The sequence below is a fragment of the Scardinius erythrophthalmus genome (genome assembly GCF_964197995.2).
Source record: "Scardinius erythrophthalmus genome assembly, chromosome: 19".
NCBI lineage: Eukaryota > Metazoa > Chordata > Actinopteri > Cypriniformes > Leuciscidae > Scardinius > Scardinius erythrophthalmus.
This window is the reverse complement of record NC_138239.1, coordinates 10248215-10260291: the sequence shown is the minus strand read 5'-3', so window position 1 is coordinate 10260291 and position 12077 is coordinate 10248215. Positions and strand designations below refer to the sequence as shown.

Below are 12077 nucleotides of genomic sequence, written 5' to 3'. Positions count from 1 at the left end.
GGCAGGTGGAGCAGACGAGCCCTGTGGAGGGGCAGGTGGAGCAGACGAGCCCAATGGAGGGGCAAGGTAATTAGAACAAATTTAAAGAGTTACAGTTTATATTTGTAAAGGCCTAAAGTGTTTGACCAATGGGTTACCTTGAATTTACTTGACTTCCAGTTTATTTCCCCCATAGAGCTTGATGCAGGTTAGGGCTCTTTTCAGCATCGACATTGCAATGTGTGCATGTGAAATAGTCACAATGCAGGATGCATGATGTCAAGTAGGGGAAATGAACTCAAACACACCATGCTATAACTTTTTTGCTGGTTGATAAATTAAAACTCACAAGGTTCTCATTTTCCATGGATAATCTGCTAGAAAAGTTGATCTGATATTACATAATTAGATGGTCTATCCGATTCTGTACTAGGGCTTTTGGAAGGAATTTTGTGAGTCTATTATAAATCTAAAAGTAAAAAAAAATGCTACTAATCGAATGCTGAAATTACTTGGCCAAAATTAAAGATTAAAGATATTAGGATAATTTGAATATTCAAAATAATTGGGAATGTCAGTGTCCCATGCACACTAAACTTGAAGGCAACATATCTCAATTTATCAGATTGCTATGAAATTTGATGAGCACATTTCATGCTCACAACCACACCACCATTTTCCCACCCCTTGCGTTCCTTGATCAAGTCAGCGAAGGATCAGCTCTTGTTGAAACAAATTAGGATTATCACAAACAGGATGGACATAAGCGAGAAAGTGAAACACGTGGAGTAAATGGAGCAACCTTAATTCAATCGCAATAAGACTACATGTACTTTACACCTATTAATACATGTACTGCCACACTTGTGCGACGTTGTGGTCTTTCAGTATTTTAAATAATAAGTTAAAGATTTATTTGGTATATGAGTAATTTTCTTTCTCCAAACCCATTGCTGTCTTCACAGGGTCAGCCAGGGGCACAGTTGCAAGTCGCAAAAAGAAAAAGTCAGGTATGTAAATAATGTTTGTTGGGTAATTATTGGTGGTTCTGATAACTGTTACCATAGCTCATTAGTCAAGCAGATTCTCTTAAAGGGTTAGTTCACCCAAAAATGAAAATTCTGTCAGTAATTACTCTCCCTCATGTTGTTCCAACATTCATGTTTACCTCGAAGCTAATACTCCCGCTAGCATACAATAGCCACATTAGCAGTTAGCTGCTGTTTGTTACACACAGTAGAGCAATAAAAACACAGTCTTAAGGCCCGTTCACACCAAGGATGATAACTATAAAGATAACGATAAAGATATAATTCTAAAAATCGTTCTCCATATTAAAGAATAACAGAGTTCACACCACAACTATAACGATAAAGATATGAGGAACGATATCATAGGGATCACTTTCAGAACGATTTTTTTCCAGCTGTCGAACGATAAAACACTGACAGCCAATCAGAATCCATTCTAATTTAAAGGTCTCGCGCATTTAAAATGGATCTGGATCATCCGGGCGCGCGCGTGCTTAGAATAAAAAGTCCGTTATCGGTCGCTGGTGTGGACACATATATAGTTATCTTTATCGTTATCTTTATAGTTATCGTGCTTGGTGTGAACGGGCCTTTACCGTTTCAATTGCAGGCAAGTCTCTGATTGTTGAAAATGGCCCCTTTTTCCCGAGCTTCGATGCCAACTTCGCCTGATATTGCCCCAAATTTGTGAAGGATTCCGGCGTAAAATGTTTAGTTAGCACAGACACCAAACGTTAAGCCAGTGGGAAGGGTTGTAGGAACCGCGTCATTAAAAATGAATTTAATCCACTGGTCCCTGATAGCTAGGTCCGTTCTTGGTAGAGAAAACACATTTACATGTTGATTCTGGCAGTCAACAACAGAGCAACTCACGTGTGCACTACGTTTCTGCATCTTTCGCGACTGAATTGAATATGAGGGGGTAAGGGGCAGGGCAGGCTTCCCGCGGCATAGGTCTGCGGTGTCCATATATGGTATATCCTGCCCCGTCATGACGTCAAGTCGGGGCTGAAATTAAAATCTCGTATTTGAGTGCGCGTGCACGCTTGCTGGTTGATGAATCCTGGGGTAAACAAACGCTTCACTTTTAAATATCGGCTTCCCGGCCAGTGTATAATCGTTAGGCAATCATAACATACATTGATTCTCGTGGAAAAGTGAAAATTACAGGTTATGACTCCTTTAAGATTGAGCAACTGGAGTCACTTGGACTATATTAACAATCTCTTTAATACATTTTCTGGGCCAGCAAGTTTCAATCCCTTAGTAGCCTATGGAAATGTGATCCAGCTCTCAGATTTAATCAAAAATATCTTAATTTGTGATCCGAAGATGAACGAAGGTCTTACGGGGTTGGAAGAACAACATGAGGGTGAGTAATTACTGACAGAATTTTCATATTTGGGTGAACTAACCCTTTAAGTAAATAAATGAATTACGCAAATAGAATTTAAAGGGGACCTATTATGCTAATTTCCAGTTCTATATTTTTGTTCTGATAGTCCACTAGAGTAGCTTTGCATTATCCTTAAAAAAAAATCCTTATTTATCTTGAACTGGTCCTTTATGCAGACCCTGTCTGAAACGAGTCGTTTTAGATGGAGTATTCTATAAGCCTACTATGATTACTATTCTAATGAGCCTCAGCCTGCATGTCATGTAAAATGTGGAGCCAAATATAAACAGCGTGTTTGCAGACACATTAACTGAAATAGAGGATGGTCTTTTTCCATATTTCAGGGGTCTCTACTCTCTAGACACACCAGGGAGTCAGGGACACATATTTATGTTGAAAAGACATTACAAAGTGCATTTTGTCTAATTAATGTAAATGTGTTTTTTTGTTTTTTGTTTTTTCTCACAGGGGGACCAAGGCATATGCCGGAAAGGAAAAGGTCACAAAAGAGTAAGTGCATTGCATGTAAATGCAATGATTGATACTTTGCTATACATTGCAACTTTTACCCCGGTTTATTTGCTATAGTTCCATTGCTTTTTTTTAACTACTTAAAACAGACAATTAGTCAAAATTTTATTTATTTATTTAATCATTTAGCAAAAGCTTTTATCCAAAGCGACTTAGCGACCCGCAACAGGGCAACAATATGTAAATGTCTTGACCAGTCCAGCTAGTCCAGCGTAGCACACATAACCATGATTATTCATAATAGATATAGAATAGTAATAATAATAATAATAATAATAATAGTAGTACATAATAGTAATAGTGAGATTAGTACAATTGACAACCTATAAAATCCAACAGGCTTAATTAGTCTAATTTGACCAAAATGCATTGTAGTAGTAGAAGCAGCAGCAGTGGAGTATTCTCAGTTGTGAGCTGTGGCTTAGCAGTAGTATGGTTATTCAAGCAAGCATACCACATTGGAAATTAGTGATTTGGTTCCATGGTACATGTTTTGATTAGTGATAAACATCACTTGTTGTCATCCTTGCAAGTCTGCTCCCTACTTAAAGGGATACTCCACTTTTTTTGGAAATAGGCTCATTTTACAACTCCCCCATAGTTGTACAGTCAAAATACAGTAATATGTAGCAGCGCCTGAAAATGGTCGACCCTAGTCTACCGAGCTGGGGACTATTTTCAGGCGCTGCGTCATATCATTACGTCTGCTGGACTCATGGTACGGCAGCAAAGTTTCTTGATTATTACGCAGGAATGAGAGTATAGTTCCTAGCCATATCAGCCTAGAAAATCACAAAGTGATTCATAGTTGTAAGTCTTCATAGTTGTGTTTATTTTGTTCCTAAACTAACTAATAAGTATTTGAAACGTGTTTTTGTTCACAGATTGCTCCTACCACACTCGCCTAGAGGCTTTCCCCATCAGGAGTGTAGTAAGAGAAAGAGTGAGAAAGGTTAGACAGTCATAAAGGAACTGCAGAGTGTAGGCAGTATGCAGAGTGCAATATAGGATTTAGAAACTTCCTTGTGAGTTGGCAAATACATATTACAGTATACATACCATAATTGTTAGGTAGATGCTTTTTATGTGTTTGGTCTTTTTTGAATTACAGTTTAGAAAGGAGTGTCTACTGAAAATAATGACCCATTGTATCAATGAAACTCAGTGCCTATAACCAGACATAATAGCCTTATGCTAAGAATGGAATTATTTATTTATTTTTCTTGATAGGGCAAAGCAGAAATGTTGGTTGACTGGGAGCCCTGTCCAGTATGGTAAGTATTTCTCTGTTCTTCTGCTTTATGAATTAGAGATAGGGGGGTTGGCTACAATACTTTTTCTATTAATCCGTTCTGTTTCAGATTAAACAAGCATTATAACAAGTGTAAAGCACACATCATTACAGAACTATAACAGTTTCATTTTCCATCTATGAAGGACCACCACCATTAATGCATGCATGAAGGTGGTGGTCCTTCATAGATGGAAAATTAAACTGTTATTCCCTAAAAATTCCCTTCTGTTTTTAGTGGTGAGCAGTGGGCCCAGTCCTGGCAGCCAAAGGATTCTCTCCGAAATAATGAAAATAAATAAAATGTATGTTTTGAACTCCATTTTGGTTTCAGCGTATTTATTCAATTGTTTCTGTTTTGCATTTGAAGTCGTATCTCATCTTTCTGTAGTAATGAAAAGGTGAAAATCTCCAAGAATGTGACCTGGAGTTTAATCTCGAGAGGGCTGTACTAGAAATGTACTTAATCCAACTGAATTTTCTTCTTCAGATGTTATTCAAAAGCATGTTTTCATATTTCATGATTATACATTGCACTTTTATTTTATTACAGTTGACGCGTAACTTGATTTCATGTTCTGTTGTCTGTGCTTTTCAAAGTTCACTTAACCTCACTGTGCACTGTTAAGAAATACAGCCTTATGGCTTGTTTGACATGAAGCTTAAATATGAAGTTCAACAAATAAGACTGACCTTCTTTATACTCACTCATTACTTTATATCTTTTACATTCTCTCTCACTCTCTTCTACTCCAAACTCATCAGCTGACTGGGCGTTTTACGTCTTAAACCAAATGTATTTTCTTCTCAACCCTCTTGAGCCAATCGTGTCATAGGTCCCTCCGCTGTGCTCATCAGGAGAAGAGCTCCACATTCATCCAGATCTCAGCATTGCTACTCACCCCTTCACCACCACCAGTGTCGGCTCCATGTAGGGGATATCCCTCTTCATATCATGCATTTCTCTACAGTACACCTTTAAAAGAACGATGTTTCGATGTGTTCCAATTGCCAAAGACTATATAGTTTCTACTTGTCATGCACCTTGTCAATAAATTTGTTTGATCACCCTTTAAGCCTCTTGTGAGTAATAAAGCAATACATAAGCATTTGGTGTATTTTCACTTATATTTTTGTGAAAGACCACAAATACACTATGATAACACTTGCAAAAGATGATAATTTTTGTTTTTACTTTTCCATACATCAAATTCAAAACAATATGATGATGTGGTTGAGACAAAAGAAACAACCTTCATTGAGTATATTTATATGTGGAATTTGTTTAACTTTACAAGTGGATTCTTTTTAAATGAAAATGTAGCCTATATATAATTTAATCAGGGCCTTCAAGTTTTATAAAAAAATTGGAGTGAGGTTACATTTGTTTGGGGAGGAGCCCCTCAAATATTTGAAACAGTGACCCCTCGGCCCCAAGTTTTTGCTTGCAGTTCAGTTTTATCTATTGTTCATAATTGACCAGCACAAACAAATTATAACAATTGGTAAATCTGATGAAAAAAACATGCATATTTAATCCAAATAAAATAAATGGTTTTATATATTTCAAAAGATAAAGCATAGAACTGTGCGGAGCCGCTTGTTGGCTGAAGTACCAGTTCCATCTGTCACACTTTGATCTCTCTCACACACGTGATCTCTCTCTCTCTCTCTCTCTCTCTCTCTCTCTCTCTCTCTCTCTCTCTCTCTCTCTCTCTCTCTCACACACACACACACACACTGATTTAATTATAAAGATACATGGATCACCATGATTTTAGCTTCTAGAATAGAACAGTTTTTGTCACTAGTTAAAAGACAAATATTGATTTATTGTGAAGGTCTTGATCTGGACAGTATATCGCACATTTTGTCTCCTAATGCTGACATATTTATACACAGCAGTTTATTACATTCATCAGGGCAGGGGGCAAAACAAACACGTGGAGGCCATAATTAAATAATAATAATAAAAAATTAAAGGTCGCTCTTTGAAGGACTAAACTCCCGCCGACAAACTCGAATTCATTTCTACTGTAGGCTACAGCCTATAGCCTACCAGCTAAAACCACAGATGTTAAATCCTGGCGATTTTGTTTCACCCTGATCATCTAAATGCAGCATAATGTATGTTTTGGCTGTATAATGTATGTTTCTTGATATATATAATAGTAAAGACACATTTTTATAACCCTGGTCGGGAAACCAGAAGAACTACAAGTATGGTGGCTGATTTGTACACTTTGTAAGAAGTTCTATGGCGCGTCTCTTGTGGGAATTGTAGTTTATAAATAGCGTACATTGGAGATGGCCCTGATGGTTGTCCTACAACTACAATATCAGTTAAATATACTTAATGACCTGAGATCCTAGCGATTTTTTTTTATTTTGATCATTACTATCACTATATACACAAACTGTAGTTTTTTTAGGAGCCATGTAGAATCTCAAAAACAAACACACTCTACAATACACACTGGTGAGATAGGCTACATGCAAACCAATACTACAAAAACTAATGCGGTAATACGCAAGCGATGTTGGTTGTGGTTCTCTCCTTCAAAAACGTTTTCACATGATGAACACAACAAAAATTCAAAAATTCAAAAATTCAAACACAACAAAAATTTTTTTTTTTTCATTCCTTAATACAAAACAATACACCAAATAACACCAATAAAGATGATTCTGCTCCAGCATCCCATCTTTGGTCCTAACCAGTCATTGGGGGTAAAATCCCCTGGGACGCATGAAATGAAATGTGCAGGCAGACTTCTTCCAATCCATCGTGTCCTACAAAATTAGAAGCACTGATAATGCATCCTTTTTATAAAATGGAAGCATATATCTGTATGTGAGGCAATTTGATGCATTTCTTTTCATTAAAGTAGTATAGTGCAACAGCCACCATACATGTACAGTATGTGTAGTCACAGCACAGAGTACAGCACTCAAAAGTTACAGTAGAGAGCAGTCTGACCCCTACTGTACCTTTTTTCCTCCCTGAAGTTTCTGATACAGTTTTTCTTGATTGTTTACACACATTTTCTGAAAGCATGCCTCATATTCTCAGAACTCTACACACAAATCAAAAAACACACACACAATGGGCAAAACCCCTCAATTCTCCTGCAAAATGAAACTTTACATTCAAAACAATGTTATTTCTTCTCAAAATGGTATTTTGTTTTCAAATGACACACACAAACCATCATATGAATAGACATTTATAAGAACCAGTTGAACACTGATGTGTTCAGTGTAAAACACTATGATGAATGGAAAACACTTCTTCTCCATCCATCATAATGACTTAGGTATTTTCTTGTTCAGTGTTACACTTACTACAGACAGTACATACATAAATGTTGTAAAATATCTGAGAATATTGTTTTTATACTCAGAACACACAAATACACGGTAACAAATACATTTTATTGTTCCCACAAAAACAATGTACACAGTGTACATCCCAACCAATTAAAAAGTTGTACATAGAGTTGTCTACATACAAAACAACAGAAGAATTGCCTGTGTACATTTACAGTAAAAAATGTTGGCATCCATTGCCCCATTGAAGAGCTGACCTGTTGCTCTTTTATGCTAAAGCTCTGATTGTTAATTGTAAAACTGTGTGACGGGTGTTTGCCCATATGAAGAGTCAGTGTGCATATTTGAATGGCAGTGTGTTCCTTGTGAAAACAAGAGATTTTCTGCATGAAAATTGTGCCATAAGCAGAGAATTGTGTGTAGTGTTTTGAAAATGGTTTTAGAACTGCAATTTGAGTGTAAAGCAGGAATTGTCCTTGTAGTTTCGCAGAATTGGTTCAGGGGGTTCGTGAATGCGTTACATGTTGTGCTCATTGTGTCTCAAGTACCAGTATTTGTGTGTAAACAATTGAGAAAAACTGTAATGGAAGCGACGGTGAAGTGACTCTCAAGTTTGGCTGTACTCGTCGCCCAGCCTCCTTAGTCATAGCCTACCATGGACAAGAACATGGTCAACTAAAAAGGCACAAATCTCATCTGAGACTGCTTGTCTTTTTGCCCTCCCCCTTCTCCTCCCCCTCTCATCTTATCCCTTTCATCGATATATTGAAGGTTCTCGATTGCTGTGTGACCAGTTTTGACTCTTTGTGTTTCCTCCTGGGTGATTGTGTGCTAATTGAGCTGAAGCTGTGCTGAATGCTAGTGCTTTCTAAATTACAACATTGTGTACGGCAATGATAAATGAAGGGATATGTGTGTAAAGTTTTGCAGTGAAAGTTCAAGAAATCTTACTCATGTGTCAAAACTGGGGAATAGTGTTTATAGTTTGGGGAAAAGGGTGTGCTTTTTGATGAATGGTGTTATGGTTTTGAAATTTTAGGGTTAGGGTTAGTGTTTCAGCAATCGAGTAAAACTGTAACATGCCTTAACACACCTTAGATACACATTACTTATTATACTAGATCGATCTTGTTTAATTACAAGCCAGGTTGGTTTGAAAATAAGTAAAAAGACATGCATTAAAGTAATGAATTAATAATGCAGTGTGATGTTAAATTAAAAAAAATTCCACATATAAATACGTGATGTTTTTTTTCTCCAGCTATTGACTTTTATCAACCATAAAAATATAAAATCTTATTTTTCAATAATAATGGATGAAAAAGAAAAAAACATAAAATGCTCATCTTTGGAAATACTTTATTTCTTGTCTTTTACAACAATACTACTGAAAATACACCAAATGCATATTTGTCAAACAAGCCATAAGGCTGTATTTAAAAAACACTGGACTGTGAGGTTAAGTTCACTTGAAAAGCTCCAGCAGAAAAGAGAATCAAGTCATCTGTAATAATATACAATAAAGAATAATCATAACAAAAAAACAGTGTATTTTTCTGTTACATACTATAATGCATCTGTGCAGTAATATAAAATTACACAACAGTTATATCCTACAGTATAATACACTCAATCAAATAGCGATCCATAGGCAGCCTCTGAAAAAAAAAATGACATAGACAGACACAGACACTGCTGCTGCACCGCAGAATAAGTAAATGTGGAGAAATGCAAGTAATCAAGAATGAGTTTTTACATCATGGCCTAAATGTGATGATAAAGGAATGGTCATGAGGTCACCAAAGTCATCATGTGCTTACAAGATTTCATGGCAATCTGCACAATTAGACAATATCAAATACAATGTCAAATTTTACATTCTGGTCTAATGGTTGTGCTACAGGGAATGTCATGAGGTCAACAAAAATGACATGATTCATTGCTCAGCAAAATACAAAAATTGGTTCATAACATTTGTTGTATGCAAGTCAAAAGTTTGGCCTGATGTTGGTGCAAAAGGAAAGGTCACAGGGTCACCACAATCAAGGGGAGTCTCTCTTAAAAGAGTATGAATACACTACCCAAATATCATGTGAGCCCAGTAATTACATCTGGTAATATCATACATGCTAAGTTGACATTTTTGGCTAAGATTGGTGCACCTATACTGGTAGGTTTGTGCATCTTCATTGAACTGTGCAATGTGCTTACTAAATTTAGGACATACTAGCTTTGGGACATACTACTTTGTCATCTTAATGGACAGATCTGTCGCGTGCATCATGTCACCGTTAACTGCCCTGTCAATCATCTTGTTAAAATTCTCCATTCAATCTAATTTTATTTTCTACCGTTTCGGAGAGAAATGTAGTTGCACGTTGATCTGCCAGTCGTGGGTCTTTCATGCGGAGACTCTCCTCATGTGTTTGCAATTTGAATATAATGATGTAAAAGTTAATGGCTAAAACGTATCTTTACAAAAGTCCACAATGCATCTGCAGATGCAATATAATGTAGACAACACTGAATAAATACATTTTCGTCAGGTTAGATACTGATAATTAATCACTCTAACCCCTTTATCTAAACCTCTCTACATAACCGCTGGATTCACGCGTCCTCCATGTCTGTAGTTTTTTAACACTTTTCACTCGTGTTTGTAGTTCTAACCGAATCCTCGTCCAACGCGCGATGGGTTGTGGGCAATATTAGCCGTTATAGTGTGCATCGATCTGCACTTCGGATTCTGACCGGAAATAGTAGACCATCCGGGTATATTTGGAACACTCATTTCAACGATTTGGGACGTACTAATTCTATTTTCGAATGCTATTTAGGATGGATAGTATGCGAATTGGGACGCACCTACAGTTTGAATTTTCAACAAGATATAATGCACACAGATTTTGATGAGGTAAATCAGCATACTAATAATACACAGATATAGGGCAAGTCCATTTCCTTCAACACAGTCCTTCGTTCAGCTTCCATCTGGGGAAATACAGAAAACAATAATAAGAGGCTGAATTTCAGCTGTTTTAGCATAAATAAAATACACAAATAAATTACTAAGAATAACAGTATTAGGGGGTTATTCCAAAAACTAACAAACATACATATTAATAAATAAATAAATGACCTAAATTGTGTTTTCCTCTTCATCCTCACTGGTGTCTGGACTACTGAGGCCACTTTGATCTTCCTCTTCAACATGTAGAAGGACAGAGGCCTCAGGACCTAAGGCAGTCTTATACTGTTGGAGGACCACTTGGAACCTTTCTGACACCTCTGACAGTCTTCTTCTTAAGAGACAGCAAAGTCCCTCATTTCCCTTGTCTACGTCTCAAAATACAAAAGAGATTACATTAAAGACAAACTATGTTAAGATTATTCAATAAGGCCAAAGAACTAACCTATTAAAATCTACATAGCAGGATGGTTGCCATTTTTATGTGTATCGCTGACATGGGACCAGGCTAGCTTCTGTATAAAACGACTTGAGGCAACATGACGGCTCACTGAGATGACTTTATGGAGGGAGGCCCAAAGCAGCATATAAGCGTTTTGTGCCCATGTCTGATAGCTGTTTTAAGTTAACAGTTTTCTTCTTCACTACAGTTATGCTGAAGTAACACATTGTGTTAGTTCCTGACCATCAAGGTTTTCTATGTTGACTGGAGGAAATAATAATAAGATTAATCTTGATGTTATGCTAACCCCATGTAACATATCAGGACACAAATTACAATGGTCAAAATTCTTTTGTTCATTTACGCTTTCAAGTAACAGCCATAATACAACATAGGCTTGGGCGGTATTCGAATTTTGATACCGTCAAACCCCCTCCCAATTTTACCGGGGTATACGGTATTACCGTGACTAATTAAAAATGATGACATAATGGGCTCAGACGGCGTCACCAAACTGTTGGTTTGTGCCTACACAGTTCAGAAACTGAATGCCAGATCGGGCAAAAAAAAAAAAAAAAAAATCAAGCCGTGCACGTTGTGTCTGAGTCCGGTCGACGGCATTAACTGTTATTATGAGCCCGAGCCCACCATTATTCAACATAATACTGTGTGCGTGCAACAAGCAAGAAGTGCCTTTGTAATCCGGTGACGCGTGTCCATTTGATTTTTAATAAAACTTTTCTGTAAAGGTGGAAGTTGACGATCGCCATCTCTGTAGTGAGCGCGCATATAGAGAGAAATGCACATCATTGATTAATCAGACTATATTTCTTTTCGTTTTGAATTGTTTCGTTTAAAGAAATTGACGATCACCATCTCCATAGTGAACGATAGAGAGAAATGCACATCATGGATTACAGAGAGTAGGCTAGTCTATTTCTTTTCGGTTTGTATGGTTTCGTTTGCTGAAATTGATGATCACATCTCCGTATGAACGCGCCTAGAGAGAAATGCACATCATGGATTAAATAATCAGAGTGGCCTTTGTCTTTTCGTTTTGAGAAATTGACGATCGCCATCTCTGTGAACGCCATAGAGAGAAATGCACA

General features: G+C 37.1%; 2 long non-coding RNA genes across 2 annotated transcripts; one reads left to right on the top strand and one right to left on the bottom strand.

The window, feature by feature from the left end:
* Positions 1-15: 15 nt before the first annotated feature.
* On the top strand, positions 16-4375 carry LOC308679674. The gene is made up of 3 exons (XR_014028836.1): positions 16-66; positions 945-989; positions 2875-4375. It is a non-coding gene; the product is annotated as an uncharacterized lncRNA (long non-coding RNA).
* A 4525-nt stretch (positions 4376-8900) lies between these two features.
* Positions 8901-11210, bottom strand: LOC308707495. The gene is made up of 2 exons (XR_014032173.1): positions 10698-11210; positions 8901-10549 (listed from the first exon to the last, which is right to left on the bottom strand). It is a non-coding gene; the product is annotated as an uncharacterized lncRNA (long non-coding RNA).
* Positions 11211-12077: the final 867 nt, after the last annotated feature.